General features: G+C 47.1%; 1 pseudogene; it reads left to right on the top strand.

The window, feature by feature from the left end:
• Positions 1-7,993: 7,993 nt before the first annotated feature.
• Positions 7,994-8,455, top strand: LOC121446522 (annotated as a pseudogene).
• Positions 8,456-14,803: the final 6,348 nt, after the last annotated feature.

Here is a 14,803-nt window from a genome sequence, read left to right as displayed (position 1 = left end):
CCACCTCTAGGATGGTGACAGCATTGGGTCCTCTGGACTTTACTTAGGAATGTAAGCTTCCATGGGTGCTAGAAATAGAGCCCAGGTCCTCAGCAAGAGCAACAGGTGCTCTTTTTTTTTTTTTTACAGCATCCTTTTATTTATAATAGGATGTCAAATCTATGTCTTTAAGAACAGTGTTTGTTCTGTTTCATTTTGTTAATAAAAAAAGAACAGTGTTTGTAAAATAAAAGCTCAAGCAAAGGCATAGATAAATACCTGTGTATATCACTGTCACTCAAAACCAAAAGAAAACAAGCTTGCAACAGGTGTTCTTGGCCGCTGAGCCGTCACTCCAGCCCCATGATGAATTGCTTGAATAAAAGACGTGACCTAGCCAGGTAGGGGTGGCACATGCTTTTAATCCTAGCACTCGGGAGGGAGGCAGAGGCAGGCTGATCTCTGTGAGTTCAAGGCCAGCCCGATCTACAGAACAAGTTCCAGAACAGGCTCCAAAGCAACACAGAGAAACCCTGTCTTGAAAAACAAAAAACAAATCAACAAAACAAAACAAAAAGAATGTTTGGGGATGATGAGATGGCTCAGTGCGTAATGGATGTGGGCCTAACGACCTGAGTTCAAATCTGAGACCCACGTGGCAGAAGGAGATAACTGACCCCACAAGTTGCCCTCTGACCCCCACATGTTTGTTAAGAAATACACACACGGGCTGGAGAGATGGCTCAGAGGTTAAGAGCACTGAGTGCTCTTCCAGAGGTTCTGAGTTCAATTCCCAGCAACCACATGGTGGTTCACAACCATCTGTAATGAGATCTGATGCCCTCTTCTGGGCTGCATGCAGAATATAGGCAGAACACTGTATACATAATAAATAATAAATCTTAAAAAAAAGTTTTTTTTTTTTTAAAAAGAAATACATGCTGGGCGGTGGTGGCGCATGTCTTTAATCCCAGCACTCAGGAGGCAGAGAACTCTGTGAGTTTGAAGCCAGCCTGGTCTATAAGAGCTAGTTCCAGGACAGGCTCTAAAACCACAGTGAAACCCTGTTTCGAAAAAAAGAAAAAGAAATACACACACACTCAAGGAAAGTTAATAATTGTAATGGAAAATTGTAGAGATAAGTAATGAGAAGAAATGTACCATGTTCGAAGCAATAGGACAGGACATTCTTCGTATTGGAAGAGACGATGCGGAGAAAGGGGAAGACTAGCTGTTGACTAATCGTCTCCAGTGTTCTTTATATAGGTTTTATTATCATTTAAAGGCAAAAATGGTTACATGACACATACGCAATCCATACTGTATTTCATGCCTCAAAAAGGAGAAGTGGTGATTTACAACATTTCCGCCTCTACTTCCTGCCCCGTGATGTCACGCGCCTGCCCTTGTTGGTGCCATGGTCATATGGGGTGATATGTCTAGGAAGCTTTCATCATCAAACCCTGGGAACCCGCACAGTGATCTGTCTTTCTGTTTTAGTGACTCATAGCCATCCATGATATACAAATGGCAGTTCTATGCTTATAAATTTACTATGTAAAAAAATACAAACGGCTGGGTGGTGGTGCACGCCTTTAATCTCAGCAATCAGGAGGCAGAGGCAGGCGGATCTCTGTGAGTTCGAGGCCAGCCTGGTCTACAGAGTGAGCTCCAGGACTTGCTCCAAAGCTACAGAGAAACCCTGTCTTGAAAAACAAAACAACAACAAGGTTTTCTCCTGCTCTCTGTATGCATGCCCGGTATACGGGCCCCTGCACCACACGCACGCAGTCATAACAAAGCAGGGCTGGCGAAGATGGCACAGCAGATAAAGACCAATACAGCCCCAAGCCTGAGGCCCTGAGTTAGGTCCCTGGGGCCCTCATGGCAGCAGAAGAAAACCAATTCCCTCAAGTTGTCTTGACTTCCACACTTGTTCTGTAACAGACAAACACAAGCACACACACACACACACACACACACACACAAATTCAATGGATAAATAAAATAAACAATAGGTAAAAAGAAATTAAAGACACCAGTGTTGTCGCCCTCTGACCTTCACGTGTGCACACACACACAAGCATGCACACAGAGTAAATCTGAGGTCTGGGGACACTTTCTCTTGTGCCCTCCTTGGCTTGGGGCTGGATCACTTCATCTCTTCCTCTGTCATCACGGCCTCCTCTCCGCGCATCTCTGTCTTCTTCTGTCTCGTACAAAAACACTGTCATTGCATGAGGTCCCATCTGACTGAAATCTCATCCCAATCTTAATTACATGTGCAAAGATTCTGTTTCTACATCAGACTGGTTCTGAGGGTCCCAGTAGACCATGGAAGAGCAGCCAATGTTCTTAACTACTGATCCACCTCTCCAGCCCCTAATTTATTTTAAAAATTTGTTTATATATATGTATGTTTTGCCTGAATATCTGTCTGTACACTGTATGCATGCAGTTCCCATAAGAGGTCATAAGAAAGAATCAGATCCCCTGGAGCTGGAGTTACCCATCGTTGTGAGCTGTCATGTGGGTGCTGGAAATTGAACCCAGGATCCTTTGGAAGAGCAGCCTGTGCTCTTAATTGCTGAGCCATCTCTCCAGTCCCTTTAATTGTTATTTTTGAGTTATGAGGGGTTAGATTCAGGGGTTCACTCATGCTAGATGAGCCCCAGAAACAATACTCTGCTACTAAACTAAACTACATCCTCTATCTTCTTTTGTGTGTGTGCTTTTTGTGTCAAGACAAGAGTCTCGCTAAGTAGCTCAGGCTACCTTTGAACTCACTGTAGCCTATACAAGCCTTGAGTTTCCAGTCTTTCTTCCAGAGCCTCCAGAGTAGACACTGCTTAGCTGAGTTTGCAGGGCTGCACTGTTGGGCCCGATTTTCATGTTCATTTTAATGACACCATTGAATCTATAGAAACCCTACCCAGTCCACAGGTACAGGAATGTGTAAATCATTCACGAGGCCCTGGGTTCTAGTCCCAAGGACATCAGGAAAAACATTGGATCCCGTGGAACTGAAGTTACGGATGGTTATGAAGCATCATGTGGGTGCTGGAAATCAAACCCGGTGCTCTGCAAGAACAGCCAGTGCTCTGAACTGCCCAGCAGTCGGTCTCTCCAGTCTCCTTGTTTGTTTGTTTGTTTGTTTGTTTGTTTTGACATAGTCCCATGTAGCTCAGTCTGGCCTGTAACTCATTATGTAGCTGAGAATGGCTTTGACCTTCAGAGCCTCCTGCCTCCACCCCCTGCTGCGACCACAGGTCTAATCTGCCACACTCAGCAGGATGCTGGGGATCAGGCCACACAAGCGTTGTTCTACCAACCAGGTCCCAGCTCCAAGTTTGTTTGTTGAAACAGGATTTTGATGCTCACTGTGTTGCCCAGTCTGCCCTCAGCCTCACAAACACTGGGACTACAGCTCCTGCTAAGGCAGTTTACCTGTTTTAACTGGGTCAGGTACTGGCTCTGTCTCAAGGTCAGCGGGATTCCCTGTTTTCTTTCCTTTTATTTTAGCTCAAATGGTGCTTTGGAAATATCTTGCATTCCAGGCGATCCGAGACTCTAGATAAACAGCTCACCTCTGTGTAGACAAGACCAGTGGAACAGAAATTCCCAGCTAAGTGCTGGAGAAGAAAAAGAGGGAGAGAAAGCCCAAAATGAAGAGACTGATAGGAAGATAGCTCCTTTCTGATTGTTCTCAGAGCAGAGCTGTGCGGGAGAGGAGGTGGATGCGTGCTCTTTCTTCCTCCTAGAGCAGAGGTTCTCAACCTGTGGGTATTGACCCTTTTGGGGTTGCATAACAGGTATCCTGCATATCAGATATTTACATTATGATTAATAACATTAGCAAAATTAGTTATAAAGTAGCAATGAAATATTTTATGGGAAACTGTATTAAAGTGTTGCAGCGTTAGAAAAGTTGAGAATGTCTGGTCTGAAACACCAGAGTTCGGTTCCCAGTGTTTAGCAGCTCACAGGCCAGGCAAGATTCCATGCCCTCTTCTGACCTCCACAGGCACACACGGACGCATGCACACGCATGCATGCACATGCGCATGTGCACATGCGCGTGTGCACACACACACACATACACACACACACACACACACACACACACGCACGCACTTCTCAGAGAGATAATTTTGGTGCATCTCCATCATGGCTAATTTCCTGCAACCTCGAAACCATTATAAAAGAGTTACTAAATCATCTGGTGGGCTGAGGAGACACGAAAATCAGAGGGGACTGACCTCTACAGAAGTAGATCATTCTTTAATCAGAACACTGGAGGGCCGCAGTCTCTCTCGAGAGTGGGGACTGTGCAGCCCGGTGAAGGGGCTTGAGGCTTTCTGGGGCAGAGAAGAGAACTTTGGGATGGAGGATTCCTTAAGCAGAAGTGTCCCCTGCAGTACCAAAGTTGTCAATGGTGTGGGAGGATGCGGCGTTGGTGAGGGGCGTCCTGGATCCTAACCACCTGCACAAGCTGTTACTAGCGGGCCAGCCTTCCTGTTCGGAGTTGCTCCGTCCTCCCAAGGTTTCTGAGTTACTAGCACTTTTGGCTCAGGACCTATTTCTTTGAATCCATCAGTTGTGCAAGCAGATTTTACTGTAGGCAACTTCGGACTTTTATTTTCAGAGTTGATGTGTTGCACAATGACTTGGGTGTCGGTGCTGAGAAATAAAGGAAGAGCCAGTCTGACAGCACTTACAGCCGTTACCCCCATCAGCCTTCACACACCCCTCTCCGAAGCCTGGCCAGATTCCCTTCTCTTAAAGTTTCCTCCCATGTGGAGTAGCTGGAGCCTTATAGGGAGCTCTGTCAGAATGTTCTAGAACTGTGGAAGTGTGAGGCTATGGCAGGAACTGCTCTTCTCCACTCTCTAGTCTGCTCCCTAGAGATACAGAAAGAACCTAGGGCTGGGGCTGCGTTCCTGAGGCGGAGCATTGCCTTGGCACGTCTGTGTGAGAACCTCCTTTGACCCTTCAGAGAAACCAAGCTGACCCTGAACAGGGACGCGCTCACCTCTCTGTGCAAAACCTCACCCAGAAAGAGTGGGTCATGTTTGGGAGTGGAGTTTCAGGGTCAGAAATTGATCCAACTCCCCCCGAGAGAAACCACACAGACTTGGAGGGTATAGTTAGAGATTCTGTCTCACCTGTACACTCAACAGCTGCAACACTGTGATGATTGGGACAGCGCACCCAAAGCTAGTCCGTCCTGTTTTCCCAGACACTGAGGCTAGCTGGAGATAACCAGAGGACAAGAACTGGATCACAGCAAGCCTCTCTCGCTCCTTATTCTTTATCTCTGTCTGTCTGTCTTTAGCGCTCTCTCGCGCTCTCTCTCTCTCTCTCTCTCTCTCTCTCTCACACACACACACACACACACACACACACACACACACACACACACACACAGAGGCGCGCACACACACTACTGACCTACCCCTGAAAAATAAATCTGGTGGTTTTGTTTGTTTGTTTGTTAGTCAGGGCCTCCTTGTGTAGCCTGCCTATTGCTTGGAACTAAGGCACAGAGCCCCACTCCCAGCCAGGATTGTTTTAAATATCATTGTTTAGGCCTCTGTGTGAAAAGCTGTATTTCTTCTATCTAAGCTGTAACCACATACAGGGTTGTCTTTTTCCTGCAAGGAGAGAGCCCCTGGGCATAAGAGGAGGACAGCATGGTTCACCTTTGAGTTCCGCTCCCCTTTAGATAATCTGCACTTTGTCTTCTGTTTCAGAAGCTCCCTGGATTGCGAAGGGTATCTTTTGCTCATGGAATTTGGGTGAGGGCTTAATCCATCTAGGGGGGAAATGAGGGTTCCCTCTTGGTGTTCTTGGTCTCAGTACTGAAAAAAAATTTAAGAGTAGACTCAAACAGGATCTCAAAAACACTGGCATGGAGGTCAGACATGGGGCAGACAAGCAGCCACGGGGCAGGAAGGGGAGCTCTGAAGGAAGAGTAAGGAAGCCTAAAACTGTGTGGGAAAGGCCCCAAATGATAAGGAAAGCATGCTTAGAGAACTTTCGTTTCTCTGAGTAATTCAGAAAAGGGGCGGACCCTGTGTGGCTGCAGCCCATAGCCTACTGCAATAGGTAAACAACAGCATCTTACTGAATGACTGATTACTGTGTCTGTCCCCCCCCCCCCAACACACACACACTTCTTTTTGCTTTCTCAAGGTTTCTCTGTGTAGCCCTGGCTGTCCTAGAACTCACTCTCTAGACCATGCTGGCCTTGAACTCAGATCCGCCTGCCTCTGCCTTCCGAGTGACGGGATTAAAGGCGTGGTTTATAGTGCACCTCTTAAGCACGACCTAGGCGAGCCCACCTTCCTAGCGTGGTTTCTGCCTAAGTGACTGACGTGGCCCAACAGGAATGTTAGGACTCCACCCAGGCCTGAGTTTCTATTCTGTTTTCTTGGCCCGGAGGTGATTTTGTTTTGTTTATTCTACTACTTTGACTGCGCGCGCCAGACCGTCAAGTAGAAAAGGCCTGTATGCAAAGATAGCATGCGATCCTGCATTATCGAGAGTTCTGGAACAGGCTGGTGACAGAGCCAAGAGCCCGCCACTCAAGCATTCCACCCCTGAGCTACATCCCCGGTAGGAGGAACTGAGGTGGTTGCTGTTCTGAATTTGTCTCTGCCATCATTTCGTGTCCTGGTTTGCCCTGTCTTCGTCACCTCAAGATGCAAGAAAGGCTTGGCCGGGCCAGGGAGGTGAGGACCTAAGGTTGATCCCTGGGACCCACATGGTAGAAGGTGAGAACAGACTCCTGAAAGTCCTCCTCTGACCCCATACATGTCCTATGTGCCCTGCACACATGCACATATGAGCATACGTATAAGATAAAAGTAATAAAAACTTAATAATGAAAAAAAAAGAGGTTTGATGGGGCTGGAGAGATGACTCAGCAGTTAAGAGCACTGACTGCTCTTCCAGAAATCCTGAGTTCAATTTCCAGCACCCACATGGCAGCTCACAACTGTCTGTAATTCTGGTTCCAGGGGATCTGACACCTTCACACAAATGCACATAAAATAAAGTTAAACAAATTATTTTCAAAACGGAGGTTTGGCTACTGTAAGAACCATATCCTTATAAGAATTTCTATTTGTTATTATTATTATTATTGATGTAAAATTAATAATAACTACATAACTACCCATTTTAAAAGGTGAAAGTCAACGGTCTTTAATGCTTTCTCCTGTGCTCCGTACCCATTATCTCTGCCTAGCTTCAGAACCTTTGTGTCATCCCACAAGACACCCAGTAACCATGGAAAAGTCCCCATCCCCCCATCCCTGAGGCCCTTGGCTTCGGTCCCTTCGTTCTGTCCCTAGATTTATCTCTTCTGAACATCTCATGAACGAACTCATGAAGTCTTTGGCCTTTTGCCTCTTCTTCCCTCCTGCTCGAGTTTCTGAGGTTCACATGCGTTGCCGTGTGTAGCAGCATTTCCTTCCGTTATATGGCTGACTCACGCTCCGATCTGTGAAGAGACCACATTTGTTTATTTGTTCATCTCTCCCACTGAGGCTATTTCCACATTTTGGTCATGGCTAAAAAGTCATACAGTGCTTCTATGTGCATACCTGTACATACATTGCCTTGGGCTACCTGTTTTTTAACCCTTTGGGCATTCACTTAGGAGAGGAACTTCTGAGTCATAGGAGAATGCCATGAATCACCCTCTGAGGAGATGCCAAATTCAAAGCTCCTGAAACAGGGTCTCCTGTAGCCCAGGTTGACCTCTAACTCGCTATGTAGCTGAGGATGGCCTTGAACTTGTGACTGTTCTGCCTCCACCTTCCAAATGCTGGGATTACAGGCATGTGCCACCATGTTTTATGTTGTGCTGATAATAGAACCCAGGATTTCATGTTTGCTAGGCAGACACTCCATGAACTGAAGAACATCCTTGGCTCCCAAAAGCCCTTTAGAAAAATCAAGAAAGTTTTTCCACAGAAGGCCTACACACGCTGATTGTGCCGCCGCCATGTCTCTCTTGAGCCCGCCTGAGAAGTTCTAGCACATCTTGCGAGGACTCAACACCGACATCGATGGGCGGCGGAAAATAGCCTTGCCATCAGTGCCATTAAGGGTGTGGGGTGGAGATACGCTCATGTGGTGTTGAGGAAAACGGACATTGACCTCACCAAGAGGGCTGGAGAGCTCACGGAGGACGAGGTGGAGCGTGTGATCACCATCATGCAGAATCCCCGGCTGTACAAGATCCCAGACTGGTTCTTGAACAGACAGAAGGATGTGAAGGACAGGAAGTACAGCCAGGTTCTGGCCAGCGGCCTGGACAACAAGCTGCGCGAGGACCTGGAGCGGCTGAAGAAGATTCAAGCCCGAAGGGGGGGTGCGCCACTTCTGGGGCCTTCGTGTCCAAGGCCAGCACACCAAGACCACTGGCCGCCAGGGACGCACTGTGGGTGTGTCCAAGAAGAAATGAGTCCCTGGGCCTTTGCTGTTAATAAATAGTTTTTATGCCTGTGAAAAAAAAGAAAGAAAAATCAAGAAAATCTCTGTCAAGCAGCCCTGACTGTCTCACCTCCATGTCCACAGCACTGTCTAGGCAACTGGCCAAAGCTAATCACACACCACTCTATAGCTCGGTTGGGGTCCAATCACCTCCAGAGGGCACAGACTGCTTGGAGGAGGGTCATTTTTAGAAGGCAGGGACAGTGACAATAATGACTATGACAGACAGGTTTGGTGCCAGGAGCCCCTGCCACTATCCAACAGGGATCTGCATTCCAATCCAGGTTATCAGTCTGTCAGCCTCTCTTTGGGGATTGTGGATCTCTCTGTGTTCATTTGTATGTTTATTCAATAAACATTTGTATGACTGGAGAAAGTGTGGGAACGAGAGTCATGGCAGACAGCGAGCCTGAGGATCCAGGCTTCTTGCTTGCCTTAGAGCCTGGCTCCAGTCAGTGGCTGTGGTTCCCACCCCCATAGATTAGCCTCCTCTTTGGCTCTGGTATGTGTGAGTGCAAGCCCATATCTCTCCAGCAACACATAACTTTTACATTTTGGACAGGGTCTCTCTATGGAGCCCAGGCTGGCCTCGAACTCACAGAGATCTGCTTGCCCCTGCCTCCCAAATGCTGGGATTAAAGGCGTGTGCCACCATGCCAGTTAGCTGTATAAACTGTATCTGTACTATAGGTATTTGGGGCTTATGGGTCATATCATCTCTGTCTTGTTCTCAGCCCTGCCTTATTTGCCAAAGCTCTATCGAAGCCTGTAAGTGATCCAGCAGAGAGTAGCTACGGGCGGGAGGAGAGCCAGCTCTGGATGCAAACTATAGGAAGGCACACCTTCTCAAGTCAAGCCAGGGCAGTGACAAGTCTAAAAAGTAGTAAGGCCCTTTTCGCATTTCACAGGGTGGCTGTTGCACTAGTCTGACCCCCAGCCCCAGCCCTATGAGCAGCCATGGTCCAGTACAATGTTATTTATGATAAAGCAAGCAGCAAGGCGGGCTGCATGCGAGCTGTGGTTTGTCATTTATCATCTCTCTTACTTCTCAGCTCACGCGCATCCCCCAGGTTCCCCGACAACCAGTGCGCTTTCTTTATGCTGCTTCTCTGGGGTAACCTAAAGTCTTCCAGGGATATTTTCCCCTTGTTCTAGAAAAACAGGAGAAAACAGCTTTTTTTTTTCTTTTTCTGCTTTTTCTTTTTCGAGACAAGGTTTCTCTGTGTAGCTCTGGCTGTCTTGGAACTCACTCTGTAGACCAGGCTGGCCTCGAACTCACAGAGATCCGCCTGCCTCTGCCTCCCGAGTGCTGGGATTAAAGGCGTGCGCCACCACTGCCTGGCCTGGCTGCATTTTTTTAAGCATCATATTTTTCATACTTCCCAATAATTTGTGGAAATACTATAAGTCAGAGGCGGTCATTATCCTTCATTGTTAATTAAGTATTCCATAGGAAGGATGTAGCTCGTTCCGTCATTGCCCACTCTCTTTGGTTGGGCATTCACTCTGTGCCTAGTTTTCTGACCCTGCCCACCACCAAAACCAAAACAACCACAAAAAAGGTCTCCCATAAACATCTAAAAAAAAAATGAATATTGCTCTTTTTATTTCTTTGGGACAACTTCCCAGGAATGGGATTAGCATGTCAAAGGGGACATGTAGTTTTAATTTCATGGACATTGCCAGATAGCTTTCCATAAAGGCCAGAGAGTGCATGAGAATGCCCTTTTCTCCACTTTTCTGTAGCAATTGACACCATTTCTCTTTCCCGTCTGCCTCAGGCCGATGTATGCAGTAAGGCCTCCTTGCTTCTTTCCGTTGTTTGTTTGTTAAATTTATTTTCATTTGTGTGTGTGTGGGGGGGGGTGCAGCTGTCAGATCCCCTGGAGCTGGAGTTGCAGGTGGTTGCGAGGTGACCCACCTGGGTGCTGGCAGCCAAACTCAGGTCCCCTACAAGAATGAGTGCTCTTATTTATCCCTGGAGCCCTTTCTCCAGCCCCTCCTTTGTGTTTTTCTGGCTAAGGCTGAATTTGAGTCCATTAGCCTGTGAATAGTCCATTTGTGTGTGGCTTGGCTTACTCGGGTCAGTTTGTAAGAGCTCTTTAAATAGTGCACCATTTGGCTTTTGGCTTCCATCTGAGGGGTGACTGAGAGCACTGCCAAGGGTCACATCTTGATTCTGCCCTGCCCGCCCCTGTGACCTCAGCAATTTATTTATTTAACCTTGTCGTGCCTCAGTTTCTTCATCTGTGGAATAACCATCACTGTTGTCACCACGGCTCCTGCTTCAAAGCATTGCTGGAGGCAGATGCAGAGTGTGCGTGGCGTGAACAGACTGTCTCCTGGTAACAATCAGCAGACGGTGGGGGCTGTTATTTATATTGCAAATATTTTTCTTCAGCTCCACCATCTGAATTGGTTTTATTTATGGTGTCCTTTGTCACACAAAACAGCTGAATGTTTATGCAGTCAAATATATCCATCTTCTCCTTCGTGGCCTCCGAGTTCCCAGGCTCAAGGAACATCTCTCCCATGTCCTTTGTGACTCTGGAAAAATCAGTATATGATTATATCCTACGCTGGCATGCGCCATTGTCTGGCATTCTTGGTCTGCTTCCTGTAGGTTCACAGTTTTTTGTATTTCACGGCGGTTCCCACACCAACTCTGCTGGCTTTCCATATGAGGTGAGTCTCTAGTTCTCTTTGGACACTGTTGTATTTGAATCTGAAATGTCCTCCACAGGATTCCATTTTGAATGTTTCCTCCTCAGCTGCAGAGCTGGGAAACCGAGGTGAACCCCAGCTTGTGGAACCCCGTCAGTCATGCTCCTGGTCCACTGTGATGCGAGCAGCTTCCATTGCCCACTCCCGCTGCTGTAACTGAGCTGCTCAGCAGCCAGACGGACCAAAGCCCTCCTGTAATTGTGAATCATCACCCTTCTGTTGCTGTGAGAAGACTCTGCCACCAAAAGCAACTTAAGGAAGAAGGGATTTAGTTTGGCTCAGTTCCGGGGGGGGGGGGGGGTGTCCATATTCTTTCTTTCTCCCACTTACCCTGATGGGCCGTGAAAGACACCCACACCCCACCTACTCTCTGGGGCTTGGCTGAGAGAACGGTCCTGCAGGTTTCCTGAGTGTCCCTTTGAAATCCTTCTCTTTTACAAGAGTCTGGTAGGAACCTGTGAGGCTTTAAACCGTCTGGAGCACACCTGTCCTAAACCCTCTCTCTCCTTTTCTCAAGTATTTGTTTCAATTTACCAAGATGGGGTCTTCCCGCGTAGCCCAGACAGGCTAACTCGGGATGATCCTCCCTTAGTCCCCCAGGTGCTGGGATCAGAGGTACCCACACCACACCCAACCTCTGTGGGTTTACTTTTTAGGTTCCTGGTGCTTGATCAGTCTTTTCTCAAGTATTTTCAACAGTTGATGCCCTGGGGGTTGCCGTCAGATTCTTGGATATCCTTTTATATTTTCTTCTTTTCCCTTGTTTTTTTGTTGTTTTTTGCTTTTTTTGTTTGTTTGTTTGTTTGTTTGTTTTTCAAGACAGGGTTCTGACTGTCCTGGAACTCACTCTATAGAACAGGCTGGCCTCAAACTCAGATATGCCTGCCTGTGCAACCTGAGTGCTGGGATTAAATATGTATGTTGTCACCACCAGTCTATCTTTTTTTTTTTTTAATTTAAAAAACACTTATTTGGCCAGGCAATGGTGGCCTTTAATCCTAGCATTTGGGAATCCGAGGCAGGCAGATCTCTGAGTTTGAGGCCAGTCTGGTCTACAGGGTGAGTTCCAGGACAGTCAGGGGTACACAGAGAAAACCTGTCTCGAGAAACAAAAACAGCTGGGCGGTGGTGGCGCACGCCTTTAATCCCAGCACTCAGGAGGCAGAGGCAGGTGGATCTCTTTGAGTTCGAGGCCAGCCTGGTCTACAAGAGCTAGTTCCAGGACAGGCTCCAAAGCTACAGAGAAACCCTGTCTCAAAAAAACCCAACAAAATAAAAAAATAACCTTTTGTGTGTGTGTGTGTGTGTGTGTAGCTCAGAGGACAGGTTGCCTGAGGTCCATTCTTTCTTTCCACCATGTGAGTCTAGGGATCTAACTGAGATAATCAGGCATGGCAGCAAGTACCGTTGTCCACTGGGCCATTCTTGCTGGTCGTGTGTGTGTGTGTGTGTGTGTGTGTGTGTGTGTTTTAATAGGTTTTTGTGATTGATTTCCATCATCAAAGAAGGTAATGGGGAGATGGAGGAAGCAGTTGGGGCGTGTTTGCCTATGAGAAGCCAATGTGTTCCTATGGGATTCTGCTTTTTCTAATGTTGAATTTCTCTGTAGCGCAGTGCCGTGGCCCTTTGTCAAATTCTACTTAGGGTTATAGCTGATAAATTGGTTCTAAGCAAACACACATGGTGCTCCGCCCTGGAACCACTAGCCAGTCCCCACCGGAGGCTGATGACCAGGTTTCGCCTCAGGAAGCTGATGATCAGGTTTCCTCTCAGTCAGCCAGGGCTTTGGCGGCAGATCAATCCAACCTCAGTAGCTTCGATGACAGACATCACACCTCAGAGCGATGTCTTGAATCTTGTCTGTATTTTCCTGGCACTCTTATGGGAGGCTGTGACTCCTTTAAGAGGTAGGCCTCATTGACAGAAGTCAGTCAGTCACTCAGGGGAATGTTATGTCTGCCCTTTTCCTGCCTGGCTCTCTGCTTCCTGACACCATGGCATTAACACCCACCACTGCCACCCCCACCACCATCTCAGTAAACAAACATGCTCGGCCATGATAACTCAAACCCTTTCAAGTCATAAGCAAAGGCAAATCTCTCCTCTCCAGGGTTGTTTCTGTCAATATTGATTACAAAGACAGGAAAGAAAGGCAGGACCCAATATGGTGGTCCATGCTTATTTTTTTGTTTTGTTTTGTTCTGTTTTTATTGAGCTATACATTTTTTTCTCTGCTCCTCTCCCTTCCTGCCTTCTCCCCTTCTTCCCTCTCCTGTGACCCCCACACTCCCAATTTACTCAGGAGATCTTGTCTTTTTCTCCTTCCTATGTAGATTCATGTATGTCTCTCTTAGAGACTTCTTTGTTGTCTAGGTCCTCTGGGGTCGTGGACTGTAGGTTGGCTTTCTTTGCTTTATGTCTAGAGACTACTTATGAGTGAGTACATATGATAGTTGTCTTTCTGGGCCAACACTTATAATCCATAATCCCAGAATGTATTCTAGTTGCAGAGGCAGGAGAATGACTGAAAGTCTGAGACCAGTCTCCATAAGAAAACAGTTCCACATAGACAGACAGACAGACGGACAGAAGGATGGACGGACAGATGGGTGGGTTGATGGATAGGTGGGTTGATGGATGGATAGGTACATAGGTAGATGAATGGATAGATGGGTGGATGGATGGCTAGGTAGGTAGGTGGATGAATGGATAGATGGGTGGATGGATGGATAGGTAGGTAGGTAGATGAATGGATAGATGGGTGGATGGATGGATAGGTAGGTAGGTGGATGAATGGATAGATGGGTGGATGGATGGATAGGTAGGTAGGTAGATGAATGGATAGATGGGTGGATGGATGGATAGGTAGGTAGGTAGATAGCTTAGATATATACATATGCACCTACATCAAAGAGGAGCTGAATTTATGGATGGTTGTTAATCACTATGTGGGTGCTGGGTGAACCCAGGTCCTCTGCAGTAGCAACAAGCGCTCCTAAGTGCTGGTTCACCTCTCCGTCTCTATCTACCCACCATTTGGATGCAGGATTGTGTCTTTTTTGTTCGTTTGTCTTATACTTTTTTAAAAGCAGAGTTTCACAAAGCCCAGGCTATCCTCAAACTGACTATATAGCTGAGGATGGCCCTGTCCTCCTTTTTTCACTTCTGGAATTCTCAGATTATAAGAGTGTGTGCCGTCATCCTGTTAGATCAGGAACCAAACCCAGAGGCAAGCCCTTGGCCAGCTGAGCCACATCCTTAGCCTTGTTTTCTGGTTTTGTAAGATCTATTTACTTTTGATTTGTTTTTGTTTTGTTTGAGACGGGGTTTCTCTATGTAGCCCTGGCTGTCCTGGAACTTTGTATGTCACTCTGGCTAGCCTTAAACTCCCAGAGATCCTCTCACTTCTGTCTCTTGAGAGCTGGGATTAAAGGCCTGAGGCACCATACTCAGCCCCGAGGTTTATCTTTAGCTATATTTAGATGTGTGTGTTTGTGTGCATGGGTGCAAGTGCCTGCAGAGGTCGGAGGCCTTGGATCTCCTGGACCCAGAATTGGGTTGTGAGCTGCTAGATGAGGCTGCTGGTCCCAAACTG

The sequence above is a fragment of the Microtus oregoni genome, unplaced genomic scaffold (assembly GCF_018167655.1).
Source record: "Microtus oregoni isolate MIOR12 unplaced genomic scaffold, Mior012 000003F_ref0000135, whole genome shotgun sequence".
Classification (NCBI taxonomy): Eukaryota; Metazoa; Chordata; class Mammalia; order Rodentia; family Cricetidae; genus Microtus; species Microtus oregoni.
This window is presented reverse-complemented; position numbering and strand designations above follow the sequence as displayed.